This window comes from Nerophis lumbriciformis, linkage group LG11, assembly GCF_033978685.3.
Source record: "Nerophis lumbriciformis linkage group LG11, RoL_Nlum_v2.1, whole genome shotgun sequence".
Classification (NCBI taxonomy): Eukaryota; Metazoa; Chordata; class Actinopteri; order Syngnathiformes; family Syngnathidae; genus Nerophis; species Nerophis lumbriciformis.
In genome coordinates, this window is record NC_084558.2 from 41500358 (window position 1) to 41519063 (window position 18706).

At 40.3% G+C, this 18706-nt stretch overlaps 1 protein-coding gene across 4 annotated transcripts in view; it reads right to left on the reverse strand.

Moving 5' to 3' along the window:
* Window positions 1-18706, reverse strand: part of pald1a (phosphatase domain containing paladin 1a) — a 191840-nt gene that overhangs the window by 162972 nt on the left and 10162 nt on the right. For 2 of the 4 annotated variants that reach the window (XM_061966579.2, XM_061966577.2), the window contains exon 1: window positions 10995-11314. The exons of the other annotated variants lie outside the window; for them this stretch is intronic. The gene's annotated coding sequence lies outside the window, so the exon portion shown is untranslated. Of the gene's footprint in view, window positions 1-10994; window positions 11315-18706 lie in introns of those variants that run through there. 4 annotated transcript variants of the gene reach the window in all.

The window sequence follows — 18706 nt, forward strand, 5'->3', positions numbered from 1 at the left end:
TACCTTAGTAACTAATTTGATTACCATAGTAACTAGTATATCATGCAAAAGTGCAGATTCCAACCATTGAAATACTTTGTATAGTTCAAGACTTATGGTCATTTCAAAACATCACTGCACATCATAATGGCGGCTACAGTTTCAGTTATAAAATAGTCCGGCGGGCCAGATTGAAAAGCTTAACGAGCCTTAATTTGCACAGGTATGGTGTAAATGCTATGCCAGTATATTTCATGAACCGTATTTTCAGGACTGTAAGCCCCTACGTTTTTCCAACGCTCCATCTTTTGGGAAAAGTTTGCTCACTGCAGGTGCTACGGGTTAAAAAAAGTACTTCCTGTTTTGTGCCTTCAACCGGACGTATAAACGTTATACGGGCACCTTTTGGAAACAATTAAGGTAAATAAACATTTACCAATATCTCATTTCACAAGGTATACAGTACAGGCCAAAAGTTTGGGCACACCTCATTCACAACACAACTGATGGTCCCAACCCCATTGATAAAGCAAGAAATTCCACTAATCAACTCTGACAAGGCACACCTGCGAAGTGAAAACCCTTTCAGGTGACTACCTCTTGAAGCTCATCGAGAGAATGCCAAGAGTGTGCAGAGCAGTAATCAGAGCAACAGGTGGCTATTTTGAAGAAACTAGATTATAACACATGTTTTCAGTTATTTCACCTTTTTTTGTTAAGTACATAACTCCACATGTGTTCATTCATAGTTTTGATGCCTTCAGTGACAATCTACAATGTAAATAGTCATGAAAATAAAGAAAATGCATTGAATGAGGAGAAGGTGTGTCCAAACTTTTGGCCTGTACTGTATATCTGCAGCTTATAGTCCGGTGAGGCTAAAATATGTAAATCTATTTTTATTCTTCTAAAATTTAGTGAGTGCAGTCGTTACGGTAATACGGTATTTGATAAGTCCATGCTAAAAATGCACTCCTGTTCGTGTCCGTCTTGTTATTTATGAGTCAGCTTCAGCTTAGGAACCTTGTACAAAAATGAAATGAAGTTTTCTGAGATTTGCCAAGTACACATTTTGATTAGTTCAATCTCGGGCTGCAAGGATTAATCGATTAATTCCATTAGATCAGTGGTTCTCAAATGGGGGTACGCGTACCCCTGGGGGTACTTGAAGGTATGCCAAGGGGTACGTGAGATTTTTTTTTTAATATTCTAAAAATAGCAACAATTCAAAAATCCTTTATAAATACATTTATTGAATAATACTTCAACAAAATATGAATTTAAGTTCATAAACTGAACATCAAATCAAGTAGGCTATTCCATTCATTACCATAAACCCAGAGTTTCCCCCATGCCATGATGGTTTGACCCTCACTAAAATGTCTGTCAAAAAGAACTGTGAAAAGAAATGCAACAATGCAATATTCAGTGTTGACAGATAGATTTTTTTGTGGACATGTTCCATAAAGGCCTACTGAAACCCACTACTACTGACCACGCAGTCTGATAGTTTATATATCAATGATGAAATCTTAACATTGCAACACATGCCAATACGGCCGGGTTAGTTTACTAAAGTGCAATTTTAAATTTCGCGCGACGTATCCTGCTGAAAACGTCTCAGTATGATGACGTCAGCGCGTGACGTCACGGATTGTAGAGGACATTTTGAGACAGCATGATGGCCAGCTATTAAGTCGTCTGTTTCATCACAAAATTCCACAGTATTCTGGACATCTGTGTTGGTGAATCTTTTGCAATTTGTTCAATGAACAATGGAGACAGCAAAAAAGAAAGCTGTAGGTGGGAAGCGGTGTATTGCGGCCGACTTTAGCAACACAAACACGGCCGGTGTTTCATTGTTTACATTCCCGAAAGATGACAGTCAATCTTTACCATTGGTCTGTGGAGAACTGGGACAACAGAGACTCTTACCAGGAGGACTTTGAGTTGGATACGCAGACACGGTACCGTGAGTACGCTTCCAAACATTTGATCGCTTGCCCGTACGTGCGTGCCGCTATGTGCATGTCACGTAAATAATTCAATGGATACACCCTGATGATTATCTTGTGTGATGACTGTAATATGATGATAGTATATATGATAGTATGTATCTGTATCATGAATCAATTTAAGTGGACCCTGACTTAAAGAAGTTGAAAAACTTATTCGGGTGTTACCATGAAGTGGTCAATTGTACGGAATATATACTTCACTGTGCAACCTACAAATAAAAGTCTCAAAATGTCTCACGTACGTAACTTTGGGGAAATATATGTGCTGTATGAACTTTGGGGAGGTGAACGGTACTTTGGGCTGTGGGATTGAGTGTGTTGTGCAGGTGTTTGAGTTGTATTGGTGGGTTATATGGACGGGAGGGGGGAGGTGTTTGTTATGCGGGATTAATTTGTGGCATATTAAATATAAACCTGGTTGTGTTGTGGCTAATAGAGTATATATATGTCTTGTGTTTATTTACTGTTTTAGTCATTCCCAGCTGAATATCAGGTCCCACCCGCCTCTCACAGCATCTTCCCTATTTGAATCGCTCCCACTGCCCTCTAGTCCTTCACTCTCACTTTCCTCATTAACGAATCTTTCATCCTCGCTCAAATTAATGGGGAAATCGTCGCTTTCTCGGTCCGAATCGCTTTCGCTGCTGGTGGCCATGATTGTAAACAATGTGCGGATGTGAGGAGCTCCACAACCTGTGACGTCACGCTACTCGTCTGCTACTTCCGGTACAGGCAAGGCTTTTTTATCAGCGACCAAAAGTTGCGAAATTTATCGTCGATGTTCTCTACTAAATCCTTTCAGCAAAAATATGGCAATATCGCAAAATGATCAAGTATGACACATAGAATGGACCTGCTATCCCTGTTTTAAAAAGAAAATCGCATTTCAGCAGGCCTTTAAATATTGATGTTAAAGATTTTTTTTTTTGTGAAGAAATGTTTAGAATTAAGTTCATGAATCCAGATGGATCTCTATTACAATCCCCAAAGAGGGCACTTTAAGTTGATGACTACTTCTACTGTATGTGTACAAATCTTTATTTATAATTGAATCACTTATTTATTTTTCAACAAGTTTTTAGTTATTTTTATATCATTTTTTCCACATAGTTCAAGACAGACCACTACAAATGAGCAATATTTTTGCACTGTTATACAATTTAATAAATCCGAAACTGATGACACAGTGCTGTATTTTACTTCTTTATCTCTTTTTTTCAACCAAAAATGCTTTGCTCTGATTAGGGGGTACTTGAATTAAAACAATGTTCACAGGGGGTACATCACTGAAAAAAGGTTGAGAACCACAGCATTAGAAAATAGCTTTCATTTATATTATGTTGCATGCAACAATTGTTTAAAGGGGAACATTATCACCAGACCTATGTAAGCATCAATATATACCTTGCTGTTGCAGAAAAAAGACCATATATTTTTTTAACTGATTTCCGAACTCTAAATGGTTGAATTTTGGCAAATTAAACGCCTTTCTATTATTCGCTCTCGAAGCGATGACGTCACAACGTGACGTCACATCGGGAAGCAATCCGCCATTTTCTCACTTTCGTCGGTGTGTTGTCGGAGGGTGTAACAACACGAACAGGGACGGATTCAAGTTGCACCAGTGGCCCAAAGATGCGAAAGTGGCAAGAAATTGGACGAAATGTGTTCAAAATACAAGGCTGTAGGGAAAGCCGACGAAATGGTCAGTCGTTTGTTCCGCACACTTTACCGACGAAAGCTATGCTACGACAGAGATGGCAAGAATGTGTGGATATCCTGCGACACTCAAAGCAGATGCTGACATCAACTCCAAAACTGGACAGATCAGCTTTCAGGAAAAGAGAGTGGATGAGGGTATGTCTACAGAATATATTAATTGATGAAAACTTTATTCATTACTCGCGGTTTTACGTAAATTATTATACATAAACTGCGTTTACCAATAATTTAGCTAAAAAACTTTTTTTTTTTTCAATCATTCGAGTACATTCGGGTAGTCTTGTGTAATGCAGTATTTTGTGTCTATTTAGGTATGGTTAACCTGAGTGCTGAAATCGTGGAAAAATATATGTTCTTAGCGCGCCTGAAATGGGCTGTCTGCACTCTCAAAAGTGCATGTTGTTGCCAAATGTATTTCATATGCTGTAAACCTAGTTCATAGTTGTTAGTTTCCTTTAATGCCAAACAAACACATACCAATCGTTGGTTAGAAGGCGATCGCCGATTTCGTCCTCGCTTTCTCCCATGTCGCTGGCTGTCGTGTCGTTTTCGTCGGTTTCGCTTGCATACGATTCAAACCGATATGGCTCAATAGCTTCAGTTTCTTCTTCAATTTCGTTTTCGCTACCTGCCTCCACACTACAACCATCCGTTTCAATACATGCGTAATCTGTTGAATCGCTTAAGCTGCTGAAATCCGAGTCTGAATCCGAGCTAATGTCGCTAAACCTTGCTGTTCTATCCGCCATGTTTGTTTGTATTGGCATCGCTGTGTGACGTCACAGGAAAATGGACGGGTGTATATAACGATGGTTAAAATCAGGCACTTTGAAGCTTTTTTTAGGGATATTGCGTGATGAGTAACATTTTGAAAAAAACTTCGAAAAATAAAATAAGCCACTGGGAACTGATTTTTAATGGTTTTAACCCTTCTGAAATTGTGATAATGTTCCCCTTTAATGAGTTAAATTAATAGAAATGGATAAAATCCAGATCGTAAGGGGTGCCGGGAACCTTTAAATATGCGGGCATTAGTTTCGGTACACCTGCTGCAATAGAGTGTACATTAAAGCTGTGGTGTGTGGGTTGCATAATCTGCGTGGCAGTGGACAGCAGGGAATACTATTTGTTTAACTAATGCACACATGTAAAAAGTGCAATTTCAATGTTAATAATGTGTATTTATAAAAAAAAATGTAGCAAGCAGAAAAAATGCTGTTTATGTAATCTTTTTTCCTTAAAAAGGAGACCCCAAAGCATGTTTTATCCGGTTACTCGATTAATCAAACAAACTAATCCCTGTTCTGTCTCCCTGTAATGTTTGTCTGCTCTTGAATGGGATTGTGCTGAAAATTTTAATTTCCCCTCGAGGATTCATTCTGATTCCATACAAATATGGGTTGAAAAGGATTTGAAAATCATTGTATTCCGTTTATATTTACATCCAACACAATTTCCCAACTCATATGGAAACCTAGAAAAAGCCAAACGCTGCGATTAAACCCCCTGTGAACGTACGTTGGAACAACCATCACTAATTTTAGCATGCCAAGGTCTGACTAGCGAACAGCACAGCAGCCGAGGCGGAGGCCTGGGCAGAAAATAGCCCTGAGTCATAAACATCCTCCTGAAGAGTGACTGGAGGCAACGTATCAGAGAGGCAGTTTGTCCCTACATGTCAACCAGAGCAGTGCTGCGCAGTTCACGGGGCCAATAAAAACTTCCTCTGGCAATATGGAGTTAGATTCACCCCAAACAATAACAACATTGGTGCGGCATGAATGGAGCAAACAGCATAGAGCTGCTCTTGAGTGTCCCCTTTATTCCCGGCGGTATAAACACCATGGCGACTGGAACCTCCTGCCAGCACCGCTCCATTCAGAGAGGCCCCCATTAAAATTCACCCAGTGTCCCAACTTTGGTTGCGGTGTGTCGTCTTTGGACAAAAAAAGGGGCGCAGACAGGAAAGAGCGCGCAGCTGCAGGATGCATCTGTTGGTGGGCCGAGGAAGGATGCAGTGCACTCATTCAGAGATGCAGAGCTTCAGGAGACATTTTTCTTCAATCTTTCCACACCACTTCCCATGCCAAGACTGTGGAAAAAGTCCTCATTTGTGGGCGTGTTAGGATTTGGGGACCATAGACTAACTAGACAATTACGCAAGACACTTCTTAAATGAAAATGGCTGAAAAAATTGTCGATTTGCACATTTGTGTACTTTGGATAGTATGGGGAAATTATGTGGTTACAGAGCAGATAGAAAAAGTCCACAAGAAATAAGGTTTAAAAAATGCATTGGGCGGAAGGCGGCGTACACCCTGGACAAGTCGCCACCTCATCACAGGGCCAACACAGATAGACAGACAACATTCACACTCACATTCACACACTAGGGCCAATTTAATGTTGCCAATCAACCTATCCCCAGGTACATGTTTTTGGAGGTGGGAGGAAGCCGGAGTACCCGGAGGGAACCCACGCAGTCACGGGGAGAACATGCAAACTCCACACAGAAAGATCCCGAGCCCGGGATTGAACTCAGGACTACTCAGGACCTTCGTATTGTGAGGCAATGCAGCTGAGATAGGCTCCAGCACCCCCCACTACCCCAAAAGGGACAAGCGGTAGAAAATGGATGGATGGAAACAAGAGGGAAACATTAAAGAACACAAAGGGCATAAAAGACATTAAAGAGTGGACCTATTTCTACATACAGCTACAAAAGTAAAACCCAACGAAAAACCAAAATATAGAAGCAACGAAGCAACTCCGTTCTAAGTTGCCCACTAGCCAATGTCCAACCGCGCCGATAAACCAGAATCTGTCCTGGGAGACGTGTTCATTCAGCCAGGGCTCGTGACGCTCATCCATCCCAACGCTAACTCCGCAGCCCCGTCTTTACCTCCGCTTCTCCTCTGGTCTCTACACGCGAGTAGCTGGTCTCCGGTGCAAACATGGCCATTGCTAAAACGCTCCACCGAGGTGGGAGTTTGCAAAAAAGCAAAGCAGAAGTCACCAAATTGCCACCAACCCTTGGTGCGCAGTCCCGAAAGGGGCCGAACCAAAAAGAAACAAGAGGAAAACATAAAGGAGAACCGAATTTGAAACGTGTTCAAATGGCTCAAAGATGAAGTCTTTGATAGTACCGTATTTTTCGGAGTATAAGTCGCTCCGGAGTATAAATCGCACCGGCCGAAAATGCATAATAAAGAAGGAAAAAAACATATATAAGTCGCACTGTAGTATAAGTCGCATTTTTGGGGGAAATTTATTTGATAAAAGCCAACACCAAGAATAGACATTTGAAAGGCAATTTAAAATAAATAAAGAATAGTGAACAACAGGCTGAATAAGTGTACGTTATATGAGGCATAAATAACCAAGTGAGAAGGTGCCTGGTATGTTAACGTAACATATTATGGTAAGAGTCATTCAAATAACTATAACATATAGAACATGCTATACGTTTACCAAACAATCTGTCACTCCTAATCGCTAAATCCCATGAAATCTTATACGTCTAGTCTCTTACGTGAATGAGCTAAATAATATTATTTGATATTTTACGGTAATGTGTTAATAATTTCACACATAAGTCGCTCCTGAGTATAAGTCGCACCCCCGGCCAAACTATGAAAAAAAAACTGCGACTTATAGTCCGAAAAATACGGTAATACTAATCTAAGAAAAAATATACCAATAAGAAAAAAGACTGGTGCTTTGGCATGACGATCGCATTTTGAGAGACTGACAAAGCAAACGTTTAAAAAAAAGGATCTTAAAGTCCGCAATGTCTGATAATGACATTTCCCTGTTCCCGCCTAAAGTGGTGCCTCTGTTTTTGTACACCCCGCTTTTCAGATTATGTCGACCATAAGTTGAAGTAACAAACTATCCACATCAAAGTATCCCACGCTTTGGTGACTCAGTCTGTGCTTGTTTTATTGAGTTTACGACTACCAAATAAGACACCAAAAATGAGGTTGCAAGGGCAAGCACTTTGATAAAAAAAAAAGTGAGGAACACTATTGAATTCCTATAGCAATTCTCAAGGACAACGTAAGTATGCACGTTAACTGTTACTGCCGATGAGGAATTATCACGTCCATAAATCAGATTTGAAGATAGGTCTGATGAGGCGGGTGGTGGGTGTGTCTGTGCACCAGAATAAACTATTAGTGCTTCGCTATAACGTCCATGTCAGAAAACCAACAAATTTAGCTGAACTGCATCAATTTTGTCAAGAGCAGTGGTCAAAAATTCAAGCAGAAGCTTGTGGATGGCTACCAAAAGCACCTTATTGCAGTGAATCTTGCCAAGGGACATGTAAGCAAATATTAACATTGCTGTATGTATACTTTTGACCCAGCAGATTTGCTCACATTTTCAGTAGACCCATAATAAATTCATAAAAGAACCAAACTTTATGAATGTTTTTTGTGACCAACAAGTATGTGCTCCAATCACTCTATCACAAAAAATAAGAGTTGTAGAAATTATTGGAAACTCAAGACAGCCATGACATTATGGTCTTTACAAGTGTATGTAAACTTTTGACCTCGACTGTATATCTGCGGCTTTTAGTCCGGTGCGGCTACTATATGGGAAAAAAAATACTAAAACTTTAGTGGGTGCGCTCTGTAGTCCGGAAAATACGGTACATTCTATCATAACAACAACATGACTGTAGCTTGTTCGTTGCTTCTGTTAGACTGTTTTGTATGCACGCGCTCTCTCCGCGTACGTGTGGACGAGACAGTAAACACTAAGGGTGTAACGGTACGTGTATTTGTATTGAACCCTTTCGGTACGGGGGGTTCGGTTCGGAACGGAGGTGCACCGAACGAGTTTCCACACGGACATATTAAGTAGCGCACCGCAAGTTGTGTAAACAATGCAGAATGAGGCACAACACACGGTATGCTAGCAATGATCAGGCTACTACAACATGCAAAAGTCAGAGCTGGAAGACCCTCCGGCCTCGTAAAGATCTCCCGTTTGGGAACACTTCGGCTTCGCGGTGCGATACAACAATGGATAACATCGCTTCAACGAAGTGAAAGACTAGCGTCGTGCAAACACCGCATTCAAGCAGCCTCTCCTCGGCGAGTCAGGCAGGGCTAAAGCAACAACAAATGCCGTTGGTGATTTTATAGCAGCAGATTTAAGACCATATTGCATTAAAAACTAGATTTTCACCAACTTCTATGGTGGAAGAACAATGAGCCCATATATCCTCTTACTGCCCAGTTAGCCAGGCACTACCTCGCCATACTTGCTACCTCCGTGTCCAGTGAAAGGGTATTTTCCACAGCTGGAGACATTTTAACTGCAAGCAGGTCTGCTCTTTCTGCAGACAATGTGGATAAACTGATTTTTCTGGCAAAAAACATGAAAATTGAGTGAAAGTCACCAGGGTTAAAGGCTGGGGGGTGAAGAAAAGTTAATCTGAGGCTGAGTTGACTTGAAACTGTTTAATGTTGCACTTTTTGTATGTAGAAGAAAAGTTTTGTCATTTTATTTAATCTGAGCAACAACTTGAAGCAGTTTAATGTTGCACTTTGTATGTGGAAATGTTGCACTTTATATGTAGAAAGGTTTTGTTAAGAAACCAATTCTGAGCCTCATCTTATTTAGTTTTTATTGTGTATATGTAGACTGCATTACCCCTGGCAATAGACCCTGTGTGTATATGTATGTTATTGTTATGCTTAGCATTTATGACTGCCTGCTGTTGCACTGATCAGCCTAGCGGTGGCTCACATCCATCACACACAGAGTTATTTTAAAGCAATGTTAAAAGGATAAAGCCATTGTTTACAAATTTTGGGAAATACCGTATTTTTCGGACTATAAGTCGCAGTTTTTTCATAGTTTGGGCGGGGGTGCGACTTATACTCAGAAGCGACTTATGTGTGAAATTATGAACACATTACCGTAAAATATAAAATAATATTATTTAGCTCATTCACGTAAGAGACTAGACGTATAAGATTTCATGGGATTTAGCGATTAGGAGTGACAGATTGTTTGGTAAACGTATAGCATGTTCTATATGTTATAGTTATTTGAATGACTCTTACCATAATATGTTACGTTAACATACCAGGCACGTTCTCAGTTGGTTATTTATGCCTCATATAACGTACACTTATTCATTCTTTATTTATTTTAAATTGCCTTTCAAATGTTTATTCTTGGTGTTGGGTTTTATCAAATATATTTCCCCAAAAAATGCGACTTATACTCCAGTGCGACTTATATATGTTTTTTCCCTTCTTTATTATGCATTTTCGGCCGGTGCGACTTATACTTCGGAGCGATTTATATTTCGAAAAATATGCTAAATAACCAGAAAATGTATATTTTGCTGTTTTCTTACTGTACCGAAAATGAACCGAACCGTGTACTCTAAACCGAGGTACGTACCGAACCGAAATTTTTGTGTACCGTTACACCCTTAGTAAACACCAATAATTTTTTGGGGGGCCGTTAAATTTATTTAATACATAAATTTAGACAATTTTAAAACAAAGGTGTTCTGTTCAACCACTGGTAACATAAGCTGGTGTTTTTGTTTATTATATGCAAACAGCTCCTTTAATCTTGCGTCAACAAAGTCCTGAAATTGACAAGCCAGCGCCTTGCTGATGAAGTGTCCCGCACACCTTGACAGGAAGTGCTCGGTCTGCAACTTCCCCCCCCTAGGTTGGTCGTGCACGCGTGCCACCGGACATTGCCAGTTCCTGCGCTTGAACACGGACGGAAATGAGCTCAGCGCTTCCTTCTTTTTGGCACATTGTTATGACCCATGTGGTCAAAGTGGTACAAAATATGTTTTTTTTGTTGCACGCGGCCACAATAACAACTCGACTATGCTACTGGCATAAATCACTGGGTGGCGCTTCCGCCTGCTTTCGTGACAGCTCAATGACAAGCTGCTAAAAAAAGGGCTGACGGTTCTATTTTTAAAGCGATTGCCTGTAATTTATTTCATTTCAAGACGGCAATTTTACCCCCATCCAGGATTTCAAGGCAGCGGCGAGTTGCCTGACTGCAAACATTCCGCTCGCAACCACCTGCAACGCAATTTTGCGGTGATTCTGTTGAGCCCGAAATGCCAGGTCACTGCTTCCCTGGAGCGAAAGAAACATCCCAAGCATCACATGTCATGAAGAACATGATCCATTTTATCAGCGCGGTTAGCTTTACTCACAAAACCGACAGTGTTAGTACGCTGCACAAGAGAAGGGTTGTAAAGTATCAGCACTGTACCTAACACTCGGCTGCAGACTCCATTATCCCAGAACCTCTTTGGAATAAGTAAGTGGCTTTGAAAAAAGGAGGCAAAAGGGGGGAAAAAAATGCGCCGGTCTCAGTCGGACATCCTTGCTGCTGGCATCTCTGCGATGAGTCTGCTCATCACACTACAGCAGGAGGCGGTCTTGTCCTCAAAAAGCCCCGTTAGTGGACGCGTCCTTTGGGGAGGACAGATTCCTCAGCGAGAGGAGGAGGAGGAGGCAGCACAGCGGTTGTTGTTTTTTGTTTTTTTTGTATTGGTGCAGGTGTTGCAGCGGTGTGTGCATGCACCGCCGAGTGTGTGCTGAATGTGTGAAAAAGGATGCGGGGGCGGACCCGGAGAGGCTTACTCATCCTCCCCGCTGCGGTCCGTCCAATGGCGACACGATGCCTCCCACACATGGCAGAACCCTTTTAACAAGGCCTCTCCAAACAACTTCAATTTAAAGCTTCAAACTAGAGATGTCCGATAATATCGGACTGCCGATATTATCGGCCGATAAATGCTTTAAAATGTAATATCCGAAATTATCGGTATCGGTTTCAAAATGATCGGTTTCACAAAGTAAAATGTATGACTTTATAAAACGCCGCTTTGTACACGGACGCAGGGAGAAGTACAGAGCGCCAAAAAAACCTTAAAGGCACTGCCTTTGCGTGCCGGCCCAATCACATAATATCTGCGGCTTTTCACACACACAAGTGAATGCAACGCATGGTCGACAGACATACAGGTCACACTGAGGGTGGCCGTATAAACAACTTTAACACTGTTACAAATATGCGCCACACTGTGAACCCACACCAAACAAGAATGACAAACACATTTCGGGAGAACATCCGCACCGTAACACAACATAAACACAACAGAACAAATACCCAGAACCCCTTGCAGCACTAACTCTTCCGGGATGCTACAATATACACCCCCCCCCCCCCCCCAACCCCGTCCACCTCAACCTCCTTATGCTCAGGGAGAGCATGTCCCAAATTCCAAGCTGCTGTTTTGAGGCATGTTAAAGAAAATAATATCGGACTGCCGATATTATCGGCCGATAAATGCTTTAAAATGTAATATTGGAAATTTTCGGTATCGGTTTCAAAAATGTATTTATTTTATTTTTTTATTTTTTGTCCAGCTTCTCAGGCAAATCATATAGATGCCCATATCGGCAGTTCAGATTGAGCCCAGTTTATAATTCCCTGTTATACAGTATGCCAGGCAGTTTTGCACTAAAGGAGGACTATGCTATTGTTTACTTTATTACTCTAGTATACTCTGGACTGAAGCTGTGTGCCTTCATTGTTTTTGTTGCTGTTGTTTTGAGGCATGTTTAAAAAATAAAATAAAAATAATGCACTTTGCGGAAGTCAAAGTATAGTATTTCCCACAGGGAAAGCATGTCCCAAATTCCAAGCTGCTGTTTTGAGGCGTGTTAAAAAAAATAATGCACTTTGTGACTTCAATAATAAATATGGCAGTGTCACGTTGGCATTTTTTTCCATAACTTGAGTTGATTTATTTTGGAAAACCTAGTTACATTGTTTAATGCATTCAGCGGGGCATCACAACAAAATTAGGCATAATAATGTGTTAATTCCACGACTGTGTCATGACGGGGAGGGGGGTCGCAGCTTACTGCGAGGTTTGTTCTCCCGGGAAGCAATCGGACTATTCCGGACAAGGCGTGAAGGTAGTAACATATTTAATTATTCAACTAACACTCAACGAAGTACAAAAAAACAGAAAACAACCCGAAGGCAAGCGTGCCTAACGCTGGAAGCTAAGGCAAAAAACTTAGGACATGAAACATGAAACTATAGACATGAAAACAACTACCGTATTTTTCGGAGTATAAGTCGCACCGGCCGAAAATGCATAATAAAGAAGGAAAAAAACATATGTAAGTCGCACTGGAGTATAAGTCGCATTTTTTGGGGAAATTTATTTGATAAAACCCAACACCAAGAATAGACATTTGAAAGGCAATTTAAAATAAATAAAGAATAGTGAACAACAGGCTGAATAAGTGTACGTTATATGACGCAAAAATAACCAACTGAGAACGTGCCTGGTATATTAACGTAAGAGTCATTCAAATAAGTATAACATATAGAACATGCTATACGTTTACCAAACAATCTGTCACTCCTAATCGCTAAATCCCATGAAATCTTATACGTCTAGTCTCTTACGTGAATGAGCTAAATAATATTATTTGATATTTTACGGTAATGTGTTAATAATTTCACACATAAGTCACTCCTGAGTATAAGTCGCACCCCCGGGCAAGCTATGAAAAAAACTGCGACTTATAGTCCGAAAAATACGGTAACCAAACTATGGCATGGAGCAACTAGCATAACTGTGGAATCAGACATGAACTAAGCAATGACGCCAGGGCGACTGACTGGCAACGACAGGCTTAAATAATGGTCTTCTTGATTAGAGCAGGTGCGTATCCCGAACACCAGAGGCAGGTGAAACTAGAAGTCGCCATGGTAACCAAACAAACAAGGGAGCGCAAACAGGAACTAAAAGAGTCCAAAACTAACAAAAAAATAACAAAAACATAATCCAGACCACAGATCATGACAGACTGTATATATCGGTATCGGTTGATATCGGAATCGGTAATTAAGAGTTGGACAATATCGGATATCGGCAAAAAAGCCATTATCGGACATCTCCAGTTCAAACCAATCAAGACCACCGGCCAGGAAAGGGGGGGCTTTGGAGGGGGGGGGGGGGGGGTGGACAACAGACAACATGACGTGAGGAAGCCTAATTTGCTACGACGCTCTAATTACTCCATTCATTTGCAGGTTAGTCCGTGCCGTGTTGGAGACAAACAGGCTTACAGCTGGGCAAATACTCCACTTTAAGCTTGGATCAATTCATCCTGCAGGGTCCCGTTTCACTTCGACATCTGGACGGATGATCTCAACACTCTACACGATCAAGCAAGATCCGGATGTACAAAAAAGAAAAAAAAAAATACTAAAAGCTGCCACACCTGTTCCTTCCTTCCTTCCAAATGAAGACTCTTGCAGCACACTTCGTAAGGACTATGAATCAATACGAGTGGTTCTCCACAATCATAAAATCACTACTACACACCAGAGTTGTACACATTGCAGTGGGTCCTGTTGGTTCACAGCTTGAAGGGGCGGGTAGTGTGGGTGCAAGGAGGCAAATTTGCATAACACATTTATTTTTGCTCCTCAAAAATGATGTGCAGTGATTAGTATGGATGTGAATCTTTGGGCACCACACGATTCGATTCAGAATCAATTTTTTTAATCAAAATCACTACTTTTTTCATAACATTGGGTGCCAGTTCTATGATTAACTATACATACCTCCATAAAATAGATAAGCAGCTCTCATAAATGTCTATATTACTTAAAAGAAAACTAGCTTTGTTTGACAAAATTCTTCCCGAAATGATAATAAAGTCAAATACAAATAAATGGGCTATACTTGTATAGCGCTTTTCTACCTTCAAGGTACTCAAAGCGCTTTGACACTATTTCCACATTCACACACTGATGATGGGAGCTCCCATGCAAGGCCCTAACCACGACCCATCAGGAGCAAAGGTGAAGTGTCTTGCTCAAGGACACAACGGACGTGACGAGGTTGGTAGAAGGTGGGGATTGAACCAGGAACCCTCAGGTTGCTGGCACGGCCACTCTCCCAACCGCGCCACGCCGTCCCCCGGAATAAGGCGACAGGAGAAGTATCCCACACGGCAGAGATGGGCATTTACATCAACAATATGATTTGCCTGATTGACTGGAATGGACAGAATATAACATTATTATTATTTTGTTTTTAAATCGATTTTTGATTTTTTTCGATTAACTTGAAAATTGATTTCTTTTGACACTCCTAGTAAGTAGATTTTTCTGAAAAAGTGTGAGATCGCTGTGCCGATAAAGTTAAAGTTAAAGTACCACTGATAGTCACACGCACACACTAGGTGTGGTGAAATTACCCTCTGCATTTGACCCATCCCCTTGTTCCACCCCCTGGGAGGTGAGTATGGGAATCATTTTTGGTGATTTAACCCCCAATTCCAACCCTTGATGCTGAGTGCCAAGCAGGAAGGTAATGGGTCCTACTTTTATAGTCTTTGGTATGACTCAGGGGTTTGAACTCACGACCTACCGATCTCAGGGCGGCCACTCTAACCCAGTGGTTCTTAACCTTGTTGGAGGTACCGAACCCCACCAGTTTCATATGCGCATTCTTTAGTGAAAAAATAAAATAAAAATTGTTTTCAAATTCAAAACAAAGTTATATGTTTTTGGTAACACTTTAGTATGGGGAACATATTCTAAGTAACAAAGACTTAATTTACAGTTATTTGGACACTAGGGGAACATATTCTAAGTAACAAAGACTTAATTTAGAGTTATTTGGTTAGGGTTAGAGGGTTAGGGTTATAATAAGGCCATGCCAAATAAGGCATTAATAAGTACTTAATAATGACTAGTTAAGAGCCAATATGTTACTAATTTGCATGTTAATAAGCAACTAATTAATGGTGAATATGTTCCCCATACTAAAGTGTTACCATGTTTTTTTTACTGGTGCACAAAATGAACCGTGCATGAACATCACCTTGTTCAAACAACAAAACCAACACAGTGCATAAACTCACAACAAATTACACACCTGCAAATCAGTCTGACTTCTGCTGTTGCCGTATCCGTAATACGCAGATAGGGAGAAGTTTGTATTTACACGATGAGTCGGGTGTGTCTTGACCTCCGCCGAACCCCTGAGGCCGACTCACCGAACCCCTAATGTTCGATCGAACCCAGGTTAAGAACCACTGCTCTAACCATATATGCCTTTCAATGCCGATCACAACTCTGGTTGATATTAAATAAATAAATAAATAAAACTCTGATATTGAATTTATTCTTAGTCCACCGGCTGACAAGCTCGCAGCCAATTGTGTATCGTCATACACAGTGTGGAGACACTCTCCTAAATCAATAATAATCATAATTATTAATTAATAAGCATGGTATACACCGAGAGCAAGCAAATAACTAAGCTATCCGCTAAACTAGACACCAAACTAGCTTTAAACTACATAAGAAATAGGTTCTTAAAAAAACCTTAGGAAGTGTATATTGCAGCCAGCTGCAATACAACATATTATTTGGCATATAAACGATAACAGTTATTTCAAAATGGGTTACAAAGGCTCCTAATTTGGCTGCTGATGTATGCGGTAACATATTTAGTCAAAAGTATTTTTAATCAACTTGTTAATTTACAGTTAATATCTGGTTTTTTTCTGGTGTAAAATAGTTTTATCTACACTTTTGTTAACATGTAATATCCATCCATCCATCCTCCATCCATTTCCTACCGCTTATTCCCTTTGGGGTAATTACTTTTATTTTTTGTTGCTTGGATACTTTATATTAGTTTTGAGTGATACTACAAAATTGGGTATTAATCCAATACCAAGTAGTAACAGAGTCAGTATTGGTAATACCAAATGCTGATACTTTTTTCAACGCCATTAAAGGATTCCATTTTTTATCACAATTATAATCAGACAAAAACACAAGATGGCTGTCTAACAATATCATTTAAATATTAAAGTTATTTCCTACTATTGGCTCTGATATAAATCCTTAGGTTTTTGCCCTTAAAACCTCTTAAGACCCAAGCTGTTTGTTTACATGTTTTTTTTTATTTCTCTTTGCTATTTGGGCTTATTAGACCCTAATTAGAATAAAAACTAAGAATCATCTTTTGATAAGATGTCCATAAGTAACAAACGTATACTTCATGTTTAATGACATGCTAATTCTTATTTTTACACTTTTTTTTTCCAAATTCCATTGTATGTTAAACTCATCTGACACCACCAGATGGCAGTATAAGTGTCCACATAAGTGGCCATAAGACCCCAATTCAGTAGTGTACACAATTTTGGAAATAAGAGCTAAAAGGTGCTGTTCACGCATGTGGCCAACTAAACCTTTAGAGCAAGGGTGTCAAATTCAAATACAGAGTGGGCCAAAATGTAAAACTGAACAAAGCCGCAGGCCTAGGTTGGACAAATTAACCTTTTAATAGGGACCCAAACAAGTTTTGCATTGAATATTAAACAAGCAAGGCTTATATAACTTTATAGTGACATGCAAAATCCAGTTTCAAATAATAATAATTAAAAAATATCAATGGCATATCAAATACAATTTAAATAAAAATTGAATGAAATTTATATTTGCAGCCTTCTGAGGTAAATATCAAAATAACATTTTTCCACAGGCTAATAATACATTTGAAAATAAAATAACAATAATGAATGAATCAAACATTCAAGCCTTGAAGTAGCAAGAGAAAGTGCATGAATAAAACGTTAATTATTGCTCAGTTTGCTACACTGATTTGCTTTAACACTGAATGTGGAACAAGCAACGCTTATATAACTTAATAGTGCAAAATTAACTTTCAAAAAACAAACGAAAAAACATCAATGGTACATTTAATACAATTTAAATAAAAAATGTAATGCCTCTTTTCTATTTGCAGCCTTCTGAGGTAAATATCAACATTAACTTGGTGGGCGGGGGCGGGGTTTGGTGGTAGCGGGGGGTGTATATTGTAGCGTCCCGGAAGAGTTAGTGCTGCAAGGGGTTCTGGGTATTTGTTCTGTTGTGTTTATGTTGTGTTACGGTGCGGATGTTCTCCCGAAATGTGTTTGTCATTCTTGTTTGGTGTGGGTTCACAGTGTGGCGCATATTTGTAACAGTGTTAAAGTTGTTGATACGGCCACCCTCAGTGTGACCTGTATGGCTGTTGACCAAGTATGAATTGCATTCACTTGTGTGTGTTTAAAAGCCGCATATAATATGTGACTGGGCCGGCACGCTGTTTGTATGGAGGAAAAGCGGACGTGACGACAGGTTGTAGAGGGCGTTGAAGGCAGTGCCTTTAAGGCACGCCCCCAATAATGTTAGCCGGGTGGAAATTCGGGAGAATGGTTGCCCCGGGAGATTTTCTGGAGTCTCCTGGGAAAATCGGGAGGGTTGGCAAGTATGAGTATTAGCGGTGAATGCGGTGTTACAGTGGCACCGCCGCTGTATGACACCGGCGGGCCAGCTCTAATGTTAATTTGATATTGCCTCAAGGGCCAAATGAAATTACACGGCGGGCCAAATTTGGCCCGCGGGCCAGAGTTTGACACCCATGCTTTAGAGGTAAAGCCCTCCTGTGTCCAGGGACATATTTCCTGAGTTTGTAAACAATAACAAAAAACGACTAAATATTGTTTGGACTTGGTCGACCGTGCTCTCTTTGTTCAACGTAAGGAACAAAAGACAAACGTAACAACTACGAGAGAGCACAGTACTGTGGCGGCAGCGGTGCCATCATGGTATGAACACAAGAGGGGAACATTAAAAACAAAACAAAGGACATAAAAGACATTAAAGGAGTGCAGAGGTGATGCAACCAGCTGCCACTTCAGGGGTGCTATTTCTACATACAGCTATAAATGTAAAACAAAGGAATAAAAAAAGAGCAATAAATAATACATGTTGCGTATTGCACCATGCATAGACAAAAAACAAAACAAAACAAACACATTTCAACCTACTGTTGATATTTGCATTGTTCCACCCCTCTTTGTTCACAGTCAAGAGCGCTA